The following is a 24095-nucleotide window of genomic DNA, read 5'->3' as shown; positions in this document are numbered from 1 at the left end:
TTTTTTGACGTTGACAGTCTCTTTGATGTGATACTGGATCAGTCTTCTAAATGATAGGCATTCTTTCCTACAGGAAACAACCCAGTAAGTATACGTGCAACTAATTGTCTTTCTTTTGCAATTCCTGTAAAACCATAAGCAGGGGATTACAGATACGACCTTTTCCTTTTGTAGAAAACATAGGCAAGACTTGTGTCGTCTTAGAATTTTGTGAATTTGTATGAACTACTCACATTCTTCACATTTCGAGTCATTAATTGTGATCAAGAGCAACTGGTTTGACAGAAATGGTCTCACTTGGGGCACTGTAAGCCAAGTGTTCATCCGCCTAATCATTAAACTACCCAATGTTAACAGTGTAGGAGATCACTGGGCTTACAGATAGTCGTCCTTCTCTAGCTTGCCACTCTCTTTGGGCAGCTCAGAATGCCTACTTCGCTTCTGAGTTTACTAGAGCTGGCAACTGACTTTCTAAGAAAGATGGGAAGATAAGGACAGATCCATATTAAACTTTATCACCTAATTTCTGTTGTCAGAAAGCTGGCAAATGGTGTTAGTGTGCCATTAATCAGGGCATTAAAGGCATATTAATACCCCACTCCCTACCTTCAACCTCATCTCTAACACTTGAGGAATGATTTAACAAATCTTACTATGTGCCAGGGTCTAAGATAAATACTTTACTTGCATTAATCTCAGTTGGTCCTTCCAACTATCCTATGATGTAGGTTAGAGTTTAAGTTTTACAGGGAAAATTAAGGCTCAGAGAGGACAAATAATTTTCCCAAGTGCACATAAATATCAAACATAAAACCTGGTATTTGAACACTTTCTATATGATTCCAGAGCCAAAACTTTTAACAACTTGACTATACTTTCTTCCAAAGAAGAGCTGTGGGACTAGAAACAACTGGAAACAGTAGCCCAACTGAAGCACCGGGGCCTGTCTCAGAGACAAATAGTAAGTGCTCAGTGTTTGCTAACTGTCTCTTCTTTCTCCTCATTCTCTAGGTACAACCTTCTAAATTGTTTGGAGGCTCAACTAAGGCAAACTACAAAGGAAAATATAAGCTTGAGTAATTTGTGGAGAACGAGCCATACTCAGGGAAGGAAAGGGAACCAGCATTCATTGACTACTAGGCAAAAGTGTTTCCCTTGTGTTATGACATGTACCTACTGCTATGTGGCATTGGCCCATTTTGCAGATGAGGCATTTGAGTTCTTCAGATTTACCAAGTTGTATCTCTCCTGCTACTAAAGATGAAAAGATATTGTTCCCCTCCTCTAGATGCCCTATGGTCAGTGGGAAGTCAGATATGAATATTTTAACTACAATAGAGAGGAATAAATGTGATCAAAGGAACGTATACTATAAAGTATATTTACTGAGACTTCTGATTCACCCATCCTAAAGCTTCAAGTAAACATAAAAAACATATTTTCATGAGATTCTACTGAGTTCTAGGCTTCTCGTTTGGAGAATATACCAATTATATCTAAGCTGGAATTTAAGTCATGTTAAGGCATTCAAAAGTCATTTTTAACTTAAAGCTTATTCAAACAATGTAAAGACACCATAAAAATGATATTTTCTGTGGTCCTGCATAACATCCTCCACAAAACCTCCATGGATGGTGCTGAACACATGACCATTGCAGAGTTAACCAGGTAAAACTTGAACAGATGATTTTCTGTAGTCAGCAGCAGTAAAATCAAATCTATGACATTTTTATCCCATCAGCCTATTCCAGATATAAGTTCTACCTTTTGACAGGATGCCAAGGCGTTAATCATTAAAGTAACATATCTGGCACCACAATATCTGGCTTTTTAAACACTCTTTTCAATAAAACATAACAACATTGCACTTGAGTTTTCAATTGCTTTTCTTTTTGATTGTCTCTGAACAGACACATATTTGATTCACAGGATGCACTTAAGTTGAATGTTTCCGAAACCACAGACAAAATTTCGTGCTATTTTAAATAAGTATTTTAATAGAAAGCATGGACGATAGTAAGAAGCACAGTAAAACCTAGTTACTTCCCAATACATCCATAAACTGTCAGCTGTTTTAGGAAAACGTAAAAAGAATGCACAAGGAGAATCCACCCCAAAATCAAGTCCCAGATATTCTTGAATCAAATATAATTAGAATGAGCAGTTGAAACCAAGAAAACTAATTCTATACAGAAGACCTGTGACCAAAGAAATGTTAAAGCATTCTCAAATATTAATGAAAACAAAATCTGTGGAGACGAACAATGTCCTTCTGAAGTGACATTATCAATACTGATCAGAGAGTAGTATAAATGGTAATCTGATAACTGTAAGGAAGATTTTAAAGTATTATGAAACTGAAGGACTATATGCATTCTACAAGGAAAAAAATAAGTGCAACAGAAGCTAATTCTATTTATAAGTAATACTACAAATTTTCTTTGTTTTATAAAGAAATATTTTATTATATTTGCTCTTTCTTATAAAGATATGTTATAATACTTTTATCCTCAGTTTCCATAGAGTAAAAAATCATATATGCTTTCCCTTGCTCCCAAAGCAAGAAAACAAGCCCATTCTTTCCTTTGGCATTACTATTCACTATTTTCCCCCCAACACATCACCTCTTTTACTATATCCAGATTGAGGGTATTGAAAATGTAAACCAGTCCTCCTGTCTTAGAAGCACACATAAGAAGTCTTTCGTTAAAAAAATAAAAAAAAATAAGTAAACTTTTTTCATATTGGGATCTAGGGCACTGTAAGAAAGGTATTCCAATTGATGGCAGAAAGCCATTATGAGGAAACAAACTATATAAAGCATGGGGACACAGCCTTTGTAGCTCTGAAATCACACAAAGAACTCATATATAAATTTGGCTCACCTCAGCAATGCTTTTTCTTTAAATTACACAGAAATCTGAAATGCATTGGGTGTATGTAAGGGCAAACTGTGGCCCTGAGTAAAAATGTGTGTTTAAAAGGGGAAATGTGGAAGTAATTATTACCTTGATGTATTTACCAGAATGCACAGAATGTATTCAGCATGTCTTATTTGGGCGTTGAGGGTTTCACAGAACACCTATGACTCTAAAAATCCAGCATTTGGCATCATGTGATCTGGGGGTTAATGATAAACCACCTTTACCCAGGCATTGTTGCCTTGGAAAGCCTCAGCAAGCCAGGCTGCTGAGATGGACTGAAATAATTATTTCAAATGAATGAGTCACACTGTTGCTGGCTTCAACTACTCTCTGGTTCAAAATGAACAAATCAGTGTTGCAGGCAGGCACTTTGGAGAAATAAACAGGAACTTTTGTGTCCTTCCATTTAGAGGCTAAAAACACAAGACAAAGGAAGGAGTGCTAAGTAACTGCAAAAAAAATCTAGTTGGATTTCATAATTACTGTTGGGTCTTTAAATTGTGCTCATGCCTAAGCCAACATTCATATTTCCTGCTATGCAGACTTAAAAAGAGGCTCTGGTCATTATTAAGAAGGTCCATACTCCCCAGGAGTGGGGAGAGGGGAGTATGTGTAAGGGGTGGGCACCAACGGGCTGGCGCAATAGATGTGCCCTACAAAGTAACCTGAAGTGGGGAGACTGTGCAGTGAGAAATGCAAGTCAGAGACCTTGAGGAAATGTCCAAAGTAAGAAGCTGATGAAAACATAGGAAAATCCCTAATTTAAAGGTGCAGAGGCAGAGCTACAAGCTGGAACCTGGGGGAGAAGCTATATTGAAGTAGGCAGATCATAAACAACATGGAATGTCTCCTATGATTTCAGCACATACCAGTGTGTATTTAGGGCTTATATTATGGGACCAGAAGTGTGTAATCCATGGATATATTGAGGAGGCCAAATAGTACAGGATCAAGAAAACTAAGTTTTCGCATTTGCCTTGGCTTCTGGAAAGATAGATGATAACCATTGCCTCTTCACAGCAAAGTTGTAGGACATATTTCTACTACCTCCCGTTCCTCTATGATCACATCTCACAGATTCTGTGACTGAATTTAAGAATGATGGATCCAAATAAAATGCTGAGTTTATGAAGTAGAAGGATTTGGGGTTTCCAGGTTATATAAAGCCTTGAAAGACCAAATCTACTAGAAGGAAGCAAGGCTTGATCGAGTCAAGAAAAGCACATAGCAATTTTCTGCTGAGGATAAATGTTGGAAAGGCCATTCCAGGTAAAGGAGAAACAGCATGTGCAAACAAATTAGTGTGCCCAAGGAACTGGAGTAATTTATTATGGATGGACCACAGATCATTTGTGGCAGGAGGCCAGGTTAGAAATGTTCAGGCTGAGGACACATTATAAAGGAGCTAACTAACCTATGCTACGGAATTTGAACTTTATCTTTTAGGCAATGATGAGCAATTGAACCTACTAATGTTGGGGGGGGGTGGTCACACGTTTAAACATACACTTCACAAACCTCATTCTGGCAACAACATTAAATATAGTTTGGAAGTGGGCAAAATGAGGTAGGGGAAACCAGTGAGAAAACGGTATTGCAACAGTTCAGCCAAAAAAAAAATACTGACATTATAGAATAAGCAGCAACAGCAGAAGAACAGAGGAGAAGATGGATTCGAGAATCTTCAGGAGAAAGTGTTGCAGTAATTATGGCACATCAGGGGAAGTGGTGGTTTTTGGACTGGTAGTATGGAATACAGGAGGAAAGCAGATTTGTCATGGAGGGGGAAAAACAAGAGAAAAGTTTAGTTTTCAAAATGATATGCCTGTGGGACATCTGGGTGAATTTGCCTGGGATCAGATGGAATTGTTGCTTTCAGATTTAAATTCCACTATTCAGTTCACTTTTTGTTGCAAGTGACATAAACCCAACTCAAGCTAGTTTAAACCAAATCAAGGGATTTATTGGCTTTTTCAAGTGGGCACAGCTGGATTCAGAGATCTAAACATTGTCCTTAGGACTTTATCTCTCATCTCTCTTTGCTTCTGTTTGGCTTCAATTTCAGAGGCTCTTTCCATGAGGCAGCAAGATGACGACAGACAGCCCTAATCCTACATGCTCTCGATGCCTGAGGGAGAGAACATGTTCTTCCCAATATCTCTGTCAGAATTTCTGGACTCTGATTAGACTAGTTTGTCATGTACCAATCATGTTACCAGGGCACGAAATACTCTAATCCTGGGTCACATTCCCAACCCAGGGGCCAGGGCCCAAGTAAGACCCCTTGACTGACCATCCCCAGAGAACCACATGGGATGGAAAGGGATGAATCTCTACTGGAAGGGGGCTTCTGAGTGGCAAATTTTGTTCTTACTGAAACTCAGTCTAACCATAAGAAGGTAATGAGATACTCTATCTTTCAAGATTTGAAAAGCTTGACATCAAATACTGTATCATGACAAACAATACAATATTAATGAAATGGCAGTTAGGCAACTGGAAATTTCTCCTGCAGATGTGGTTGAATTGCTAGATACTGGAGAAGAGCAAAGAAGATGACATTAAAACATGTGAACAAGATCAATCTCTTCTGAGTCAGTCCTGCCTTCAAAGTCCCCAGAGCTTGGCGTCATGCTGTGTTAGGGGAACCAACACATATCTCAAATACCAAAATACAAAGACTTTTTAATTTTTTTTTGATCTTTTAAGGAAGATTTTTGAAAGTTCGTTAACCAATTGGATGAACAAATACAATTAGTTGGGAAGAATGTTTGGAACCAAACCCGACCCCCAACACACACACACACACACACACACACACACACACACACACACACAGGATGCAACGCAGAGAGAAACCAATGTGTTTTGGGGGTGTGGAGAGGCAGCAGAGGGGAGAAAATCACAATCCCTGCCCTGGAAGCCAGGGAAAGGAGGTGCTTTTGTTTAAGCTGGCTGCCTCAAATCCCCCCAAGTAGGTATTTAGTAGACTGGATTCTCCAGATAACTGAATTCCATCCTTCCCTCTGCTGAGGCAGTGTAGCTTTTGGAAGTGATTGGAACTATCTGGAAATCTTGAGTTGGAAAGGTAAGCGGAATGGGAGAAGACCCTGCCCACTCTGGCTCCCTGGGGAGCTTGACTGGGTCAGCCTCATTCTGGACTGGGCAGTTCCAATGATTGCCTTGGCATCCTGGGCACCGGCCCAGCCTCTGCCTTGCCCTGTGCCAGCAGGGCACAGTAGCCAGCTGGCTACTTGGGTTTACAGGCAGCCATGCAGCCTGGGAAAGAGCAATCTCCCTTGAACTTCAGCTGCAGGGGGAGCGCAGGAGCAGGCTTCAAGGGCCCTGGTGAGAGCCAGGCAGGGCCAGACTATAGCCTGATTTATAACTTTAAAATATTCAGACATGCAGTGTGCAGGCCTCAGGCCCTGCAAATGTTAGGGGCAAGCCTGTCTCAAGCATTTACCAATTCAAAGGCTTTCAAAGTGTAATGAATAATAAATTTAGAATGAATCTAATTTTGATCCTGGTGCAAAGAGAAATATTTGTTTCCCAAAAGAAGGCTTACTGTTACTGAAGGAATACACACTTCCAGCTTCACTGGATGTGCCTTTTAAAGTAGTTTTGCCATTTCTACTCATGTAGGATAATCCACCATAAGGGACATTAACAAAGCAGCTTTTATATTTTATTTGGTTTTACTTACTTAATGAGTATTTTAAAAGCAATATATTTGGATTTCATTTATATATATTTATTTTTTGGTATTTTCATGGTATAGAATGAGTTTTCAGGAATTTAGTGAAATTGTTAACATTTCACCTATAGGAAAAAAAAAAATGGGCTGACCTATGAGTAATCACTGAGCAGGAACAAATTAGGTTCTTGTTGGGAGTAGCCTTCCAGTCACCTTTTATAGTCACCTGTTATAGTGCTTTTTGTAAGCAATCACTTGCCTGTGCTGCCCATTAGCCAATTTGTGGCCCAGCCATGGAGCGGTCAGGAATATCGCCACCTCAAGAAGCCGATTTCCTGACAGATCCCCTTCTGTTGCAGGATTCTGGACCATCTTCAAAGGACTTTGCCCTGGTTTTTGTCAAAGCTTGAAAATGTGAAGGGACAATAAATATGCAATCTACTTCAATTTACAATGTTATTTTAACTCTAAAAAGTGTCCCCAGATGCAGTAAATATACTTGGGGCTAGACTCATGGATAATAGAATAATTATACAAATAAAATATGGAAGAAGAATAGATTGCTTTAAGATAATGTATTTTGACTGGTGTTAGTTTTCAACATGGCAGACGGTATTACAGTTCTCAAAGCTATTTGAAGTCTGTAGATGTTTTCGGTTTTCATAACCTCAAAACCAGATGTCTGAAAAGTCTTATTGTGCTTTCCTACAAATGGCGTATAGGAAGAGGTGTTTGCAGAGCACAGATTACCTCAGCCCTATCCTATGAGTCTCTGTCTTCAGCTGTATTCTTTATGGTCTGTGGTACATAAACTTTTTATAGACAGTGGGAGGAGACAGTAGCTGAAGTAAAATTAAGTGTCTTACCATGAGACAACTTTTATTACAACTTCCTCTGTGACTGAGCAGAACCCAAAAAGAATAGAAAATCTTTAGCCACAGAATTCTCTACCATTTCTCACCAATAAAAATGTTTAATTTTGATAACCGTTGGGTAAAAAATCCTTTCTGGTAATTAGTCCACACATTTAAGTGCTGTCAAAATCACATGGAATTTGGGTTCAAATCAAACTGTATCCTTATTAGCTATGTATTCTCAAAGGAATTAGAGCCTCATCTATAGATTAGGAAGAAATACCAACCTAACAGGGATATTCTAAGGAAGAAGTAAAGTAAAAACAGAACAGAATCTGGCAAATAATAGGTGATCAACACTGACTAATCATACTCATTTGTGTCTGACCATGATTTCTCACTTTGATAGTTCAACATTAATAAATTAATACTATTCCAATTAATAGTACTTGACATCAGACACGTGTACACTTTTAAAAAGCAGCAGTTCATTTGAAGCATTAGAGATGAAAGTGTAATTAATGCATTACAATTTTATACCACAAAATTGACTCTATTCTAACTACTATAAGTAATGGGAGAAATAACTGTAAATAGAGTATTTTATCATTTTGTTAAAATTTTTATCTTTGCTTAATATTGTTTTAATAGAAATATACATATTCACACATTAAAATCTTGACAATTTCATTTCAGTTATTTTTTAGAATTAAGATACTGTTTTTCTTCTCACTTTATTATGTATTATTAATCTTTCACTTTTGACTACCTAAATTTTCTTCCTGGGCTCCCATTTAGTAAGTCAAATCTAACATGTTCCAAAATGAACCTCAAGGTCATTATCCTTCCTTGTCTCCTACTCAGAAACAGCTATTCCTTTTGATTTTGCTATTTCTGTTAACGGTACCATTTTTTCCATGTCTCATAAGCTTGAATTCTCCTCCCTTCCCTTTAATTTCTTATCCAAACTGCTGCTAAGTTATTAAAATATTAATTTGAAACCTTTGCACCATGTACTTTATATATATTTTATATATATACATATATGTATATGTACATGTATATGATAGCACATATATGGAGAGCTAGCATATGTGTGTGAATACACATATATACGCCAGCCCTTATATACACACACACAGACATGCTAACTCTCCATATATGTGCTATCATATATGTGTGTTTGTGTGTGTGTGTGTGTGTGTATATATGTATGTAAAGAGCTAGTATTTGTTGAGCGGTTACTGTAGGAGAGAGACAGAACCGATGTTACACATTACAGGAGTAATGTTTCGTTTATTCTAATCTTCCAATCACCTTTTGAAGAAGGTACTATGATTATTTCCATTTTTTAGATAAGAATTTTTTGGAACTTATTTAAGCTCAAAAAATAGGAAAGAAAAGAGCTGGGATCTCAAATCCAAATCAGTCTGACTCCAGAACCTGCATGCTTCACCAGCTATTGCTTCTCACATCTACTTACCTCCCTCCTAATCATAATGTCACTTCTGTTCTTGAAGTCTTATTACCTCTACTACATTTCCTCCTTCATGTGTTTCTTAACCACGTGTTTTGCCCCACAATGCAATTTACACTCGCCACATGATTCATCCTCCTAAAACATGACTTTGATCTTCCTTTCTTCTATTTAAAAATTGCGAATGACTTCTCATTGCAAATTTCCTCTTTCTTCGATTACTGTATTAGTCAGTGTTCTCCAGAGAAATTAAACTGATAGGATGCGTATATAGAGAAAGAGATTTATTTTTTTTAATTATTTTTTGTTTTGTTTTGTTTTTTTATTGATGTTTTAATAGTTTATAACATTATGAAATTTTGGGTTGTACATTTTTGTTTGTCCATCACTGTATACATGTCTCCCTTCACCTCTTGTGCCCACTCCCTACCCCCATCGTCCCTGGTAACCATACTACAGTTTTCTCTGTCCATATGATGGTTTATATTCCACACATGAGTGAGATCATACAGTGTTTGTCTTTCTCTTTCTGGTTTATTTTGCTTAACATAATACCCTCCAGGTCCATCCATGTTGTTGCAAATGGGATGATTTTGTCTTTCTTTATGGCTGAGTAGTATTCCATTTTATATATATACCACATCTTCTTGATCCAATCGTCAGTTGAGGGACACTTGGGTTGCTTCCACTTCTTGGCTATAGTGAATAATGCTTCAATGAACATAGGGGTGCATAAGCCTCTTTGGATTGTTGATTTCAGATTCGTTGGGTAGATTCCAAGTAGTGGGATAGCTGGATCATAGGCTATTTCTATTTTTAATTTTTTGAGGAATCTCCATACTGTTTTCCATAGAGGCTGCACCAGTTTGCATTCCCACCAGCTGTGTATGAGGGTTCCTGTTTCTCCACATCGTCTCCAACATTTGTTGTTTTTTGTCTTGGTGATTATAGCTATTCTCAAGAGCCTGAGGTGATATCTTAGTGTTGTTTTGATTTGCATTTTCCTGATGATTAGTGATGTTGAACATCTTTTCATGTGCCTATTGGCCATCTGTATATCTTCTTTGGACAAGTGTCTGTTCATTTCCTCTGCCCATTTTTTGACTGGGTTGTTTGTTTTTTTGTTGTTCAGTTGTGTGTGTTCTTTATAAATTATGGAGATTAACCCCTTGTCAGGGATAAGTTTTGCAAATATTTTCTCCCAGCTGGTGGGTTGTATGTTCATTTTGATTCTGGTTTCATTTGTCTTGTAGAAGCTCTTTAACCTGATAAAGTCCCACTTGCTTATTTTTTCTTCAGTTTCCCTAGTCCGAGTAGGCATGGCATCCAAAAAGATTTCCTTATGACCAATGTCAAATAGTGTGTTGCCTATATTTTCTTTGATGAGTTTTATAGTTTCACGTCTCACCTTCAGGTCTTTGATCCATTTTGAGTAAATTTTTGTGAATGGCGATAGTAGATGGTCCACTTTCATTCTTTTGCATGTGGCTGTCCAGTTTTCCCAACACCATTTATTGAAGAGACTTTCCTTTCTCTGTTGTACATTCTTAGCTCCTGTGTTGAAAATTAGCTGTCTGTATATGTGTGGTTTTATTTCTGGGCTTTCAATTCTGTTCCATTGATCTGTGTGTCTGTTTTTGTACCAGTACCATGCTGTTTTGATTACTATTGCTTTGTAGTATGTTTTGAAGTCAGGGATTGTGATGCCTCCAGCTTTGTTCTTTTTCCTTGGGGTTGCTTTAGCTATTCACAGTCTTTTGTTGCCCCATATGAATTTTAGTATTCTTTTTTCTACTTCTGTGAAGAATGTCATTGGGATTCTGATTGGGATTGCATTGAATCTGTAGATTGCTTTAGGTAATATAGACATTTTAACTATGTTTATTCTTCCAATCCATGTGCATGGGATGTCTTTCCATTTTTTTATGTCATCATTGATTTCTTTCAATAATGTCTTGTAGTTTTTGTTGTATAGGTCTTTCACCTCCCTGGTAAGATATATTCCTAGATATTTAATTCTTTTTGATGCAATTGTAAATGGTATTATCTTTTTGAGTTCTCTTTCTGTTAGTTCGTTATTAGCATACAGAAATGCAACTGATTTTTGTAGATTGATTTTGTACCCTGTGACTTTGCTGCAGTTGTTGATTATTTCTAATAGTTTTCCAACGGATCTTTAGGGTTTTCTATATATAAAATCATGTCGTCTGCAAATAGTGAGAGTTTCACTTCTTCATTGCCTATTTGGATTCATTTTATTCCTTTTTCTTGCCTAATTGCTCTGGCCAAAACCTCCAGTACTATGTTAAATAAGAGTGGTGAGAGTGGGCCACCTTGTCTCATTTCTGTTCTCAGAGGAGAAAGAGATTTATTTTAAGGAAGTGGCTCATGCAGTTGCGGGGTCTGGCAAGTCTAATATCTGTAGAGTGGCTGGCTGCCTGGACACCCGGTGATGAGTGGGTTTTATAGTTTAAGTCCAAAGACTGTCAGGCTGAAGACCCAGGAGAGAGCAGAGGTTGCAGATGATGTCCAAAGGCAGTCCACTGCAGAATCCTCTCTTTCTGGGAGAGGTCAGCCTTTTGTTAAATTCAGGTCTTCAGCTGATTGGATGAGGCCCACCCACATTATGGAGGACAATCTGCTTTACTCAAAATCAATTGATTTAAATGTAAATCTCATTTAGAATAATGTTTGACTAAATATCTAGGCACCTTGGCCCTGTCAGTCTGATACATAAAATTAACCATCATAATTATGATTCAGCAAGTTCCTTATAATTCAGCAAAACTGGGCACTTGTGGGTGCCCCAAACCACCTCATTCTTTCCCAGTTCTTCGTTCTATGATGCGTTTTCCTTCTCTTGAACAGTTCACTCCTCTCTCTCACCTTATCATTCAATAAAAGACATATCGAATGAATGAAGAGAGAAACATAAGAGGAAAATGAAAAATAGCACTCCAAATATCAAGGTAAGTATTAGCTGAAGTCTTATTAGATAAAGCTTTCAATAAACGCTGACCCAGCCAGTTTTGAGTGGTATTAGAAGCTCTTTCACCACCAGTGTAGCTTGAAGTCATTTGTTGCTTCTATGCCTGACAGTCTTTGGGTGAATTCAGCCTCTATGGCAGTGGTTCTCAAAGTATGATCTGTGGATCAGCAGCATGAGGATCACTTGGAGAGAACTTATTCAAAATTCAGATTTTGAGGCTCCATCCCAGACATACTGAATCAGAATCTCTAGAGGTGGGGCCCAACAGTCTATGTTTCCACACATCCTACAAGTAAAGTCTGAGAACCACTGCCCTGGGGCTAGTGTCCTTCAAACTGCATTGAGAGACAAACACATGGAAAAGAAACACATTAAAGGGTAATGTAATAGAGGTAATAAGGGTGCAAAAACTGAAGAGATATTGTGATTAGAAGGGATGAAATAGATGAGAGGAGCAGTAGGTGGCTAAATTCTTATGTCCTGGAGCCAGTCTACTCTGGCTTTGAAAGCCCAACTCTTTCCTTTCCCAATTGTGTGGGCTTGGGTAAGTTCCAGAAGCTCTTTCGTTATCTGAAACCTCATTATGTAAAGTCAGGCAAAGAGGAGAGAACTCCAAAGAGGCCTTTTCCCTTGTCGGGGGCAGTTTTTCCAGAAAATAATTGCCCTGGGAATAGTTTGGAGGACATGTCTCTGGAGAAATTGACTAGCCCAAGAGAAAAGGCTTGCTGATGTTACACTTGGGGGTCCCCCATGAAACAGCCTAGCCAGAGTGCCCCAACGTAGCCTACCAATGTACATGCTCTGCCTTCTTGATCCGTTTTTCATGGTACACCTTTAACATAAGACGACTGCCAAGAATTGCTAAACAGTTTAGAAAAATCCCTAATAGAAAAGAAAGCAACTAAAACAAACAAAGGAAAGAAATAAGAACTTGGACGAGATAGAAGTAATGTGAGAAATAAACAAAAATATCTGAAACTTCTGCAATGAAGGGTAATGGTTTAAATTCTTGTTTGTCCAACCTCTCTCCTGAGATACCCCTAATGGTGGAGAAGGATGGGCTAGGATGGTTAAGGTAAAAGATTCTGTATCTTCAAATGTATATTCATATCAGGACTTAACCCTACACCCATTCTAATTCACAGAATCTAGCAAAGATAATTCACTTTGGTTTATATCCTAAATGATAAACCCTCCTACATATACACTGAGCATAAAATGTTACATCCATCACGGGCCTTTAACTCTAGTACTGATTTTACATGTGTGAAATTAAGAGACTTACATGATTTGTGATCATTTGTGAGCCATCAGATCCAGGTTACCTGACATTGAAGTTACTGCATGTTTTGGTACACTGTACAAGCAGCTAATCACAGCGTTGTGCTTCATTTTTCCCTCCTGTGAATCAGAATTTAGCTAGCTGTTTTCCTATATCAGGAGAACACTGTGAGGAAAGTTAATAACTAAAGCATTTTGAATCCTCCTAATAAACTAGGATGACTTGCAACATAGTAATGCCAGTATTATTGCAAAGACCCCGTGGAGTACTATTTAAAGTCAGCTGTAACTACTATAGGGAAAATAGACAGTCAAGCGATTCTGTGTGTTAGCATTAAACAAGTCTGGAGAAAAACTTGTTTGGTCTCAATCAAAATGTACCGATCTATGTATTTGCAATCGTTTATGTGACGTTTTAGGTCCAAATGAGAAAATGTAGATTTAGGTGTATAATCTATATGTGATTAATTATATGAAAGTATCAGTGAAGAAATGACAAACTCCAAATATTGTGAGAATTAAAGTTTAAAACATTTTGGAAATTATTTTCCTTTTCACAAAGTATATTGTTAGTTTTCATTTTAGATTTCATTATTTAAGTATAATTGAAAAGATCACTTTATTTTATGACAAAATAGGCTTTTGAGAAACATTCCTGATTAAATGATCATCATTTAAAATAAGAGGTAAATTCTTACGGTATTTGTATTTAGGAAAAAGAACTATTGGTCAAAGTTTCATAACATTATTTTTTCGTCCTCTCGAGATTATGAAGCAGTTTGATAAGAAACATGTTATTTGAGTAGAAGAGTTGTACCTTTGCCATCAATCCTATAGTTTACAATAAGATCCTAAAACAAAAAGTATCATTTCCCCTCATTTGGCATGTCATAAACAAGAAATAAATTTCCTGACGTTCTTCCTATAATTGAGTGTTCACTCTTTTTTTTCTCATATAAAACTTCTTATATGACAGTATGGCGTGGGAACAAGAGGGCTGGATGAGAACGTTCACCAGAGTTATTTGTTACATAAACAGTAACTCTCCAGAATTCTGCTTCTTATCTGAAATGTAAAGTGGTGAAAAATGGAGCATCACTACTCAATATAACTTTCTGTGATGATGGAAATATTCTATAATCTGTACTGTCCAATACGGTAGCCACCAGCCACATGTGGCTATGAAGCACTTGAAATGTGGCTAGTTTTACTAAGGAAGGAATTTTTCTCATTTCATTTAATTTTCGTTAGTTTAAATAGCCACACGTGGCTATTGGCTACTGGGGACAGTGCATGATTTGACAATCCTTAGAGAGTCTCCTAATCAAATCCTTTTTTGACTCCGTGTAATAATGTTTAATTCTAACCATGTAACCAGACAGTTTGGAGACATCTCTCTACAGAAATCCTGTTAAAGTCAGATTATAGAGTTGACAACGAAATTTTATGGAAAATATCTAAATTCATGTTTGGTATAAGATATTGTTATGTGACAAAATTATTTAATAATTTATAATAATGAGAAATGCACACAGTTTGCTCTACAGTGTGACAACAGAGAATGAATGTCTCTGTTGGACAAAGGTAGAGCCACAAATCACATCTGTGGCTGTGTGACTTTGCACGTGTCACTTTACCTCCTTGCACCTTAAATTCTACATCAGCAAAAGAGAGCTAAAAATAAATATTTTATCAATGTAATTATGAGCACCAAACAGAATTATATGTGTTAAGCAATTAGCATGTTCTCTAGCATGTAGCAGATCCTCAAAATAGTGTATTTCCCCTCTGTAATTTTTTTTTTAAGTTAATGAAAAAAACACTTCTACACAACCTTTATTCTAGTCTGGAGGGTAATCAGTTGTTTTCATTTCCTATTGGATTTGGTTTTCTTTCTTAAAAAAAAAGGCTGCAAACAACAACAGCAAAAAATCCCAATGAAGTATAAATCACAAATCAAAGCAGGGCAGAGTTCAAACACTGAACAAAAGAAAACTATTCTTCACCTTGAAGGCCCTTTTTTCCAAACCAGCAAGTTAAAGGATTTCTCCATCTACTGTTGGTGCTGGAAGGAAGCCACATCCTATTTTCCTTCTCATCTCCCTTTGCTCCAAGTTCTCATTTCTAAGCCTTGCCGCCGGCAATGTTGGCTCTCATTCTTCCAAGGAGACCCTATTATTTAGGAAAGGATTTGGGGAAACCAGGTTGCCAGTGGCTCTATGTCCCAGCAGGACGGCCAAATATGTGGGAGCAACCTCCCTCTCGGTGTGGACTGTGCCCAGGCACCCTCAGTGCCAGCAGCTGTGTGGGGTCCATTCTCACCATGGGCCTCTCATTCACTGCTGAAGCATTCTTGGAAAGTCAAGTTTCAAAGCTAAACAAACAGCACAGATAAATTTTGCAACAATCTGCACTGACATTTTATAGCATGATCGTGAGGAAGATTTAAGGCAAGTAAAACACACCCACTAATATTCACACACTATATTCCCCATTTGTGGAGGGACTCTCTCTTCAGAACTTCTAGTGTTTTCAAGGTCTGTGAGAAACGAATTTCACTGTGAAGCTTGAGAATTTAACCAGAATAATTAGTCAATGAATACTTCTGCAAGTAAGACCCATTATCCTAATAGTAGTGCATTGAGGAGTAAGGTCGTAAGCTGTTGGGTAAGCACAAGTCTCAGTTTATGCTTAAATGTGCAAATATTTCTCTGTGCAGGTATAGAAAGTGCATTGCTTCCTTTAAGAAACTTTTCTAGTTTTTTAATCCCTCTTACATTCAAGAAGCACATGCTCAATTCAGTGGCAACTGGAAAACGTGTGACAGATGTACAATAAAATGCTGTACCTATGCTCACACTAAGGGCTCAAAAGGAAAATTAAATCTTTCTAAGTAGGAGAGCTCAGGCGGTCATTTTTTCCATATTTTCCTGTATGTGTTCCAAGCTCTGGAATGTACTGAGGCATGCATACTGAATGGTTGGTGTAGATATTTTTTTCTTCAATTTTCTTCAGATTTTATTGCATTCACAGGGAAATATGAAATCACCAGGTTATCTTATCTATAGATTTATATAGAAATGAAATAATGTATTTGATACTTAGTGGATATATTGCTTTCTATATCTAAGAAGGAAAATTTTTTTTCTCCCTGAGAAAAATCACGTACAGTTAATGCCAATTATAATGCAACTTTCAAAACCTGCAGGCTTAGGCTGCAGGACTGGAAATCAAATCACATCTTCCCTGTGTGTAGTGAGGGACAGTAATGCCTCATTTATCAAGCATTGTTCAAGGATGAGGTTCTCCATATAAATGCCCAGATACTTGAATTTTACTCCTTTATGTGTAAATTGAAAATGAAAACCACAGAAAACATTTTTCTAAGTATCCTTAAAAATATTACAATTTGCCTTTCTATGTTATGTGCCCTAAATATAATTTAATCAAGTTTGAAGCTGAGCACAGCCACTTATTAGTTATATAACTTTGGCAAGTTAGTAAAATCTAGCTCTGCCATTTACTAGTTTTGTAATTTTGGCAAATTAGCCTCTGTTTTCTCATCTGTCAAGTGGAGATAATTATACCTATGTCACAGTTTAAATTAGCTAATCTATATAAAACACCTCATAAAACACCTCACACATAGACCTACCCAGCATCGCCTCCTGGCCAGGCCTGTGGATTCTGCAGCCAGACTGTCTGGATCTGAATGTTGCCTTTGCCACTTCCTAGCAAGTAAACTTGAGTAAACTTTTTGACTTAAACCTCACTATGCCTCAGTTTCCACATCTGTAAAATGGGGATGATAATAGTAAGTAAGGATTAAATAATAAGGCATATAAAGCCCTTAGAGCAGTGATTACCAGGCAATTATAAGGCAGTGTTCAATCAAATTAACAACGATTAATAAATTTTTTCTGATTTTCTGAATGATCCAAATGTATGTAATTTTGGCAAGGGTGTGTGCATGCATCTATGTGTGTGTAGGTGGGTATTTTTTTTCCTCTGGTTACTTATGTTTTGGCTATCTCAGTAATATATTTCTAGATATCAGCCATAAAAAGTTCTCTGAGGTAGGTCGACATCCATTTCTATGTTTTTCCATTTTCTGTGTTTGTTGGTTGGTTTGTTGTTCCTGTTTTCCTTGAGAAAATATCACTCCCATCTCAGGCGAATATGGGGAAAGGCTGAGGAAATGAGAGGTCCCTTTGGGATCTGCCAGTGCAGCAACAGTGGTGGCCTAGCAAGAAATTGATGTCACTCAGGCAAGTAGTAAAATGAAACTTTAGTAGCAGACAAAATGGATGTTCTCACATTACTATGCTCAGATTTATGCAAGAGGGGTCTCTGCCTCCAGCCACACTTCTCCCAAAGAGCAAGGATTTGGGTGAGGGTCAAAGGATGTGTCCACTTAAAGTCCACATTCTCCCCGTCTGTCCCACCCTCCAGGGGCCTGTCATCCCAGAATTCCTTGCCCATAGTGCCTTTGCCGCCTTCCAGATTACTACAATGTGTATATACTTCCCTAGACCCAAGGGGTGGCTGTAAGGAAGCTGTGTACGCGGAGAAGAACAAAACTTAGATGCCTGACGTGGACTCTCGACATGGATGTGTACAGGATAACTTTATGGTGGGTGGGAGGGAGCTAGGGCTGGAATATGATGGAGGCCAGAGGGCTTCAGGCTGGCTTCCCTACTCTTTACACATTCAAGTGTGAACCGGGAATCCACCCTACTAGGTCATTCTGAATGCAGATCAAAGTAGGAGGTTAAAATGTGTCTAAATGATAGTTTGCTAGCTTGATTTAAATATTACACTATAATATGTTGATCTCCATTTATACTCCTGTTTCAGCCCTTGCAAATATTAGGAGTAGGCCTGTATATTCACCTTTTTCTAACTGGGATGCTTCTTAAGTTTTAAAGATTTGAAACTTGGAGACACAGGGGACAGTTTCACTATGTCTTATAGCTGAAGTTAGTAATACTAAATGGCATGGAAGTATATGGGACAAGATAGACTTTAAATCATAATAAGATACTACTACATACTCACCAGAAGTGTTAAAACTAAAAAGACCAACAACACCAAATGTTGATGAAGATGCGGAGCAAGTCATTTTTAGTGAGAATGGAAAAGGGTACAGTCACATTCAGTAAAGGTCTGGTGGTTTCTTATAAAAATGAACATACATCTACCTTATGACCCAGCAATTCCACTGTAATATATTTAATCAAGAAAAAATCAAATATATGTTCACAAATACACTTTTCATAGTAGTTAAAAAACTGAAGACAGCCCAAATGTCTGTCAATAGGAGAATGAGTAGAACTGTAGTATATTCATATAATGGAATACTGCTATAGTAGTATAAAAAGAAATGAATTTCTGATACAGTGTGGAAGAATCATAAAAACATGTTGCTCAGTGAAAGGAGCCTTACCCCCCCAAAAAGAGTATATATTGTATGATTCTCTTTGCACAAATTTTAGAGCAGGCAAAACTAATCTATGGTTAAAAAAAATCAGAACAGTAATTCCTTGTGGGGGATGGTGCCTGGGGACTGGTGGGGAAGGGAATGATGAAAGACTGGATGAACGTAAGTGACAGGTGTGTCCTTGTGTATAAGGGCAGATTTCTTGGAGATGGGGAAGCAGGAGTTCCTGAAGCTAGGCATGTTTGTCCCATAGTGGGAAGAGGGCCAAGATTTGGAATTCTACCAATAGCAAGGAATCCCAAGATGCTGTTTTCCAGGGATGTGGCAGAATGTCAGAATTGAATGATCTGGTGCAACTAGAGAGGCCCTACCTTAAGCACCAGGGCTGTGGATCACAGCAAGGATCCCAGGGTCTTCACCTTGCACAGGAACAGCTTTCTTCAAGGGATCACTTGGTCTTAAATAATGAGTAAATCAGAGGAGACAAATATGGACTGAAGACCAGAAAGGACTCCCTGAATGGGCTAACTTTTGTGGGATTCTGGGGTTTTTACATGACTTGGAAAGGTAGAGACTCAAATGGACTGAGACCGAATTTTATACTGTTCTGGTAAATGAGGTCTCAATCAGAATAGAAAAATTAAGTCATGTTCTGGGTCTTCTGCTGTGAGTTTGTGTTTAAAAATTTAGCCCTGCTTTAGAGGGATTAGGCTTACGTGTGTGGGCCAGAAGGCAAAAACCATGACAAATGCATGGAAGCTTTACAGAAGTCAGTGTCAGCTCAATATAAAGAATATTTCCTAAGGGAGCCGTAAAACCAGAAGGGGTAATGTGTACATCAGCTAATATACATGTTATGGTTCACTTAAAATTTGATATTCTCTTTGCAAATTAATAAATGGTATTCTGAGACATTAACACAAAAATAAAAACAGAATGAGCTGCTTAGGTAAGTGAACTTACCTAAACTGATTTAGTCCTTCAGAATTATTGTGTTCCTCTTATTGCGGAAATCACGTCGCAACATATACAAGTATCAGATCGTCACGTACGTCTTAAACTTGCACAATGTTGTATGTTATATGTCAATAAAGCTAGAAAAAAGGAATTATTGGATTCCTTTGGATAGATATCTGTAGGCTCCAGCACCTTCCTACCATTTAGTGTGTTATAATAAAAGCAAGTCTCAGGCCAAATTCTGCCACACATGTTTATTAGTAAGCACACACAAGTCAGGAATTCAACCTGCAAACTTGACAGACTTTCTTTGTTCTTTTGTGCACTCTTGCAATGAATTGAGATGAATTTAAACAAAAGGGTCCCATGAGGCAAATGTGACAATATTCCAGGAGCAAAATTATGTTACTCTGCTGGTCAGAGCAGGGGGACCTAACATCATTTTGAACGATTGAGTGAACCCAAATTCTTGTATCTCATTCAACCAAAAGCAGAAGTGATCAGTCCATGTTATCTTATATAATAACACTCATTTTATCACAGAAAAAATCACTGCCAACTTTCTGTAGGCTAATTTCCATCTGACACAGAGGAGGGATCAAGACTCAGGATAATTGAATTGATTATGATCATCATTCTGCAGAGTAGGATTCTGATGAGGATTTTTCAAGTAGTTGTTAACCATCCCTGGAGTGTATAGTCTTGATTAGGATTCTTCAAGTTAAGTAATTGTCTCTAGGGCACAGACTAAAACTTAACATGCATATTTATTTAAATTGAAGTAATATATAACATCTGCTTCATGAAGCCATGAGTCCTTGTTAATGTAACTGATCAGGTAGAGGTTGTAAGATGAGCTGATATGATCTTTGCAATTGGAGAAAATTTCTTCACTGAGTCTTTTGGATCCTCATCTCGTTCTAAAATTCTCTATTTTTACTCAAGATCACACGTCTAATTAATGGTGAAACTAGGAAAGGAAACTGATTCTCCTTTTGATCAGAGTTTCTCATTCAGGCTAGTTGCAAGATTTAACAAGTTGCTCAACATATTCATAGGCATTTCTGATTGTCTAATAATTCAAACACCTGTCACTTTTCTTACTGAATACTATTTAAATCTTTCTTTATTGTAATTCTCATTTTTGTGATTTTTATGATAAAATTTATAGTCTTAAGTGTTTTTATTCTGCAGACTAATTGCAAATCACATTTTATATGAAAAATGGATAACAAATACGGTATTAACCTCCTCTAAAATGTTAAATAAGAATTACTCTTGACATTCCTTAAAGTTACAAGTGTGGCTTTCAGTTGCTCCAAAGCTCACTGTTTATACAGCAATTTGAGATATTTGTAATCTGTCAGAAAGGCCATATAAAATGTCAACATATTTTATTTTTCTACAGATTAAAAGCTATGAATTTTAATATGTCCAAATAAGTTAAAATGTTACAATAGGTACATTTATTCTATTCTATTAATTTAAAAATTAAAAATTAAGCGTCATAATTCTAAATTTTAGGATATAATGGAAAATAAATATTATAGCTGAATGATATCCTTGGTAAAGTCACCATTTCAAATTAATTAAAATTGCTTTAATTTTCATAGTGAAATTGAAACTATATCTTTTATTACATAAAAAATATTACACAAGAGAACCAAGCTTCAAATCATTCTAAGGTAACTGTCGCATTTTTTTATTGATGAACCTTTCTTCTTCCCGTCATCACCTCCAAGTTTCAGGGAATGCGAAAGCCAACAAAAGGAACAAACTGTTCTGTGGTGTCAGAGCTGGTGGTTTTATGGAAACTTAACAGGATCCCTCCTCCTAGCTATCCATATATTCTCAACTAGGACAGCTAAAAAAAAGCCAAAACAAATGTTTCCTTTCTGGGGTTTTGAGGCCTCTGCCTCCAGTTGAGAAATAAAGGCACACATTTAGTGGGTTGGTCTGTTGCAACAAAAAACTACTATTCAAGGTTTGAAGAGTTGAACAAGTGATGAATTAAAAGTCCAAGAGTTTCTGTTTCTAATGAATACATTTTGATCTATTATTGATCAAGGTGTCTAATTTCATTTCAGCATAACAGAAAATGCGGCAAATGCATTCAACTCTTAATGTCTGCACGGTGCTTTGAAAACAGATACCGTACAATGTGCTGTGGCAGAATACAGGCTACAATCTCCTTGAGGACAGAGAGCTTGTGTTATTTGTTCTTATTACCTAATAGCCCAGCCAGGAGGTCAGTGTGTGATTGTCGAATGCAGGCACTCAGTTAAGGCCTTCAGAAAGCAACTCTTCTGTATTAATGTAGTGAAACAAGAGCTGCACTGGTTAGCGGTCAGAAAATTGAGGTTCTCCTTCCAACCGTACGTCCTGCTAGCAAGCCTCAATTTCCTCATTTATGACATGAAATAACAATGTCTGCCTACTTACTTCAAGATTTCATTTTAAGGCAAAAAGGGTGTTATACTTGTTCTAAAACTGTATGTGCTGGATTGCTATACAGGATTATTACTTAGTATCACTACATCCTATGGGTAGAGTTATCCTTAGGATTCCTATACAAAACAAAGATAGTGTGTTGCTTGATATCCCTGAACCCAGTAGGTGAATCCCAGAAACCAGAGCTTCATAATATGATCAAATTTTTGAAAATAAAGTACAATTTATGTACAATAAGATGCACAGATTTTTGGTGTAAAATTTGATGATTCTTGACAAATGTATTCACTTACATAACCACAGATTAATCAAGACATAATACATTTCCACCAACCTGGAAAGTTTCCTCCTGCCCCTTACATGTTAGTCTTCACCCCTCCACCACCAGACAACTGTTGTTCTAATTTCCATCACCACAGTTTAGTTTTGATGTCCTAGAATATTATATGAACGGAAAATGCAGTATGGACACTTTCGTGTTGAGGTTATCTTGCTCAATATAAAGTTTTGAGATGCATGTTGTTATCAGTTTTCTTTCCTTCATTGCTAAGTAGGATAAATATATCATTACTTGTTCACCCATTCACCTGTTGATAGACATTGATTTTTTTCTAGTTTTATGCTATTATGAATACAGTTTCTATGGATATTCTTGTCTAAATCTTTTTGTAGAAATATTCTTTAATTTCTCTTGGGTAAATATGCAGGAGAGAAGTTGCTGGATCATTAGTTTGGTTTCTCTTTAACTCTATGAGAAAATGACAAACACTTTCTAAGGTAGTTATAACATTTTAAATACTCATCAGCAATAAATGCATGAGAGTTCCACTTCTGTATCCTGTCCAACATTTGGAATTATTTGTAGTGTGTGTGTGTCTGTGTGCATGTGTGTAATTTTGGCAATATCAGCGGATGTTTGTTAAGCAGTACCTCACTGTGGTATTAATTTGCATCTCCCTGATAATAAAAAATATACATGGTCATTCACATAACTTTTTGAAGTCTCTTGCCCATTTCAAATTGTTCTTTTGTCTTTATATTATTATTTTATGGGAGTTCTTTATATATTGTTGATACAAGTTCTTTCTGAGACGTTAATTGTGAATATTTTCTCCCATTCTATGGCTTGATTTTTCATGTTGTAATATCTTTTGTTGAGCCAAATTTTTAAAATTTTGATTAAGTCCAGTTTATCTATTTTTTGTTTTACAATTAATGCCTTTTTATTTCTTAAAAATGGTCTAAGTTTGCAAAGATATTTATCTTATTTTTTTTCTTCCAGGTATTTTACAGTTTTAACTTTTACATTAGGCTGACAGTTCACCTCATGTATGTATGATGTGAGGTTTGTGTCAAGATTTATTTTTTTCCCATATGTTTATCCAGTTTTCCTGTGCCATTTGTTGAAAAGACTTTCTTTTCTCCCATTAAATAGCTTCAGCAGCTTTTCAAGAATAAATTGACCATATTTGGGTCTATTTCTGAACTCTATTCTGATCCATTAATCTATTTATCTAGTCTTGAGACAATACCACATAACAAGCTCTCTTACATACTGTATCTTTATAAGTTTTAAAGTCAGATAATTAAGTCCTTCAACTTTGTTCAACTTTATCAATGTAAGCAGCTTATACTTGAATATTTCTGAAAACCTATTCTGAAAATCTCTGCCTTCAAATAGGATTGTTTAGTCCATTCACATTTAATGTAATTGTTGACATTGTTGACATTGTCTTTCTATTTTATTTCTATTTGTCCCATCTATTTTTTGTTCTTTTGTTCTTCCTTTCCTGCATTCCTTTGGAACAATCAAATATTTTCAAGTATTTTGTATTATCCCCTTTCATGACTTTTTACTTATACCTCATTACTTTGTATTTTTAGTTATTATTTTACTGACTAGAATATGCATTCTATAGATTGTTTTTTGAATTTGAACTTTCACTCTATATAAGACCAGTAGGAGAAATATTTGTCTGACACTAATATTATTTGTATTCTAAGCTCAGATTATGGAGATATTAG

This window comes from Diceros bicornis, chromosome 3, assembly GCF_020826845.1.
Source record: "Diceros bicornis minor isolate mBicDic1 chromosome 3, mDicBic1.mat.cur, whole genome shotgun sequence".
NCBI lineage: Eukaryota > Metazoa > Chordata > Mammalia > Perissodactyla > Rhinocerotidae > Diceros > Diceros bicornis.
Note: the sequence above shows the minus strand (reverse complement) of the source record.